We start from the raw sequence: 2,769 nt of genomic DNA on the forward strand, positions 1-2,769 counted from the left end.
CCTGAGTGCTTGGTGTTGTAGGCTCTCGAAGCTGGCTAGCCAGGTGACATATGTAACAGGTGGCCTAACCATTTTATTCTCTCTCTTTCCCTCATGTAATGCAGGCAGGACTCAATACCGATAGCTGCTCTTATACTTCATTTCTCTGCCTATCTCGTCTTGTGATGTTAAGGGTTATACGGAGACATTTCTTTTCGCATGCAGTGATTTTGCTTTCATGGGTTTTACTTAATGTCCAGGTCTGGCACTGGTAGCTATAATGTTGGTATGAATATATTGAAGTGATAAGCTGTCTCTTTGTGTCCATGGAGATGTTTGGATGAGATAGGAGGGGGTGAGCTGGTAGGTGACAGCGTTGGCTTTTTGAGTTCCCATTTCTATTTTTCTGTCGATAGACCCGTTTTCAGAAAAAGTACTGCCAAGATATTTAAAATCCTTCACCTGTTTCAGTTGTTTATTATTGACATGGATGTTCAGGGGACTATGGTTTTGGCTCACTTGCATAACTTCTGTTTTTGATGTGCTTATTTTCATGTTAAATTTCTCACTAATAACAATCCGTACATATCCAAAAATTGACGAGTGCCTTATTCCACCGCGTCGTGACGCATAGTGTAGGTTAACTCATGTGTCTGGATTTATTCAGTGACCTCCCCGTCACTCCTGAGTTAATTTTCTAAGGAGAACTTATTACAAAAGGGTACATTATTCATTATTCATTGATCCAGCGGCAGTTAGTTAGAGAGCGAGTTTTTCGCGGATGTATATGTTAGTAGCCTACCCGTTAGAGCTGTGTCCATTCAATTTGACTATTCAACATTCACAATTTCTTGCGCTATTCACTGCTATTCGAAGCATGGCAGAACCGTTCGAATGTCTTGTGATTTTTTTTCATAATGGGTTTCTTGTAATTTTTCTCAGCCCGTAGTAAAATTAAAGCATAAAATAAAATATATATCTGAGGTAAATTCAGCATTATGTTCAAGTTAATGATTACGGGACAGAGTGATAAGAGGAGCCAGCATGAGTTATAAAACATTCCTCTAAAAGGCAATCGTGATAACATTAAAAACTCAATAGACCATTGCTTTGAAACGCAGCAGGTGATTTTGCATAAGCTGACATAAGCCTACTGACTGAGCTCCCCTTGCACAATTTGACATTCGAAGCATAACGCTATATATATGGGTACCCACCATTGCTTGGAAGCGCAGTGAATGTTTTTTTTTGTATGCTGGGATGCTCAGCTAAGTTAGCTCCCCTTGCACAGTGAGACATTCGAAGCATAAGCCTGTATGGGTATCCACCATTGCTTCGAAGCGCAGTGAATGTTTTTTTGTACACTAGAATGCTTTGCTGACTTACCTCCCCTTGCACAGTGAAACATTCGAAGCATAAGACTATATGGGTACCCATCACCACTTCGAAGTGCAGTTAATGTTTTTTTGTATGCTGGGATGCTTAGCTAAGTTAGCTCCCCTTGCACAATGAGACGATCGAAGCATAAGGCTATACATGGGTTCCCACCACCGTTTCGAAGCGCAGCGAATGGGTTTTTTTTGGTTGTAATCTGAAATAGACATACTTATCTCCCCTTGCACAATCGCAGCGTGTCTTGCGTAGGCCTAGTACGGGCCAGGGGTCAGACAGTCGTGTTTTGATTTTTAAAAAACAACAAAACAAACTAAAAACAAACAACATCAGCCAGCCACCACACACGCGGGTTCCATTAGGCTTGCTTGTTGGGTTGGTAGATGCAGTAGGGCGATGGCATGGATCAATGGAATGGAAGATAATGAGTATTATGAGCCATGCTGGCCACGGGCTTGCGGCCTTTTATGATTCCCCCTCTCCCCTCCTCTTATGTCATTGTTGCCTCTTTCTTCGTATGTTTTAACACCATGGCACTGTGCAAACCACGGCCGCGGCAAGTGAAAAGGCAGCGCGCAGGCGTGCACGTACCTCAAAATCACTGGATGATAAAGTCTGTGAATAGTGACAATTTAATAGTGATAACTGCCGACAGACTCATAAACATGTATTTAAGGAAAAAAACCCCCAACTATTCGCACAGGGTATTCGAATAACATGAATAGTGACATCGCGCTTTGAAGCTTTGACGAATTTTTTTTCTTCTCAAAATCACACAGCACAAGTAAACGTATTTTTAACTCTTTATCTCCGAGGGGGGTAAACCCACTATGCCGTGGCCCGTTTTTGATACTTAATCTAAAAATGACAAAGTCGTCACAAAATTGGTCATTAGATCCTATTTCGATTGTTATTCCATCTAATAAATGAAATCCGGATAAAAGAGACTTGGTTTTGGCAATTGCCGAAAAGTAATTTATTGATGTCGAAGTCATCGTTGCTGAAAAAATAATTTGATGTCGAAGATGTCGTAAAGAATGTTCCCGAGCCACTCTCAGCGGATCACCAGCACAGCAGATCAGATTGCGAGCCGCTGGGAGCGGCTTGCCGGAGATAAGACTTAATCCGACATAGTACTGGTACAGTCGACTCCGTTGTTTTAAACTCGCTTAGAGTTAAGTTGATCTTTTGTACATATGTAGCACCGACTGCCCAACGTCAAGGGATATTTTAAGTTTACCAATAACTATAAGATGAATTTATGAGCGAGATCTATTTCGTCGAACTGTCACTTAGACCTGAGCATGAGTCTTCACTAAATAAAAGCCCCACCGGCATTTATTATCAGCACATAATTAGTTGAGCTGATATCTTGCCGGGGGGGGGGGGGGGGGGGGG

General features: G+C 41.9%; 1 protein-coding gene across 1 annotated transcript in view; it reads left to right on the forward strand.

The window, feature by feature from the left end:
• LOC101862029 (ATP-dependent RNA helicase DEAH12, chloroplastic) overlaps nt 1-2,769 on the forward strand; it is a gene marked incomplete at its 3' end in the record, with an annotated part of 17,886 nt that overhangs the window by 4,718 nt on the left and 10,399 nt on the right.

This window comes from Aplysia californica, unplaced genomic scaffold, assembly GCF_000002075.1.
Source record: "Aplysia californica isolate F4 #8 unplaced genomic scaffold, AplCal3.0 scaffold00121, whole genome shotgun sequence".
Classification (NCBI taxonomy): Eukaryota; Metazoa; Mollusca; class Gastropoda; order Aplysiida; family Aplysiidae; genus Aplysia; species Aplysia californica.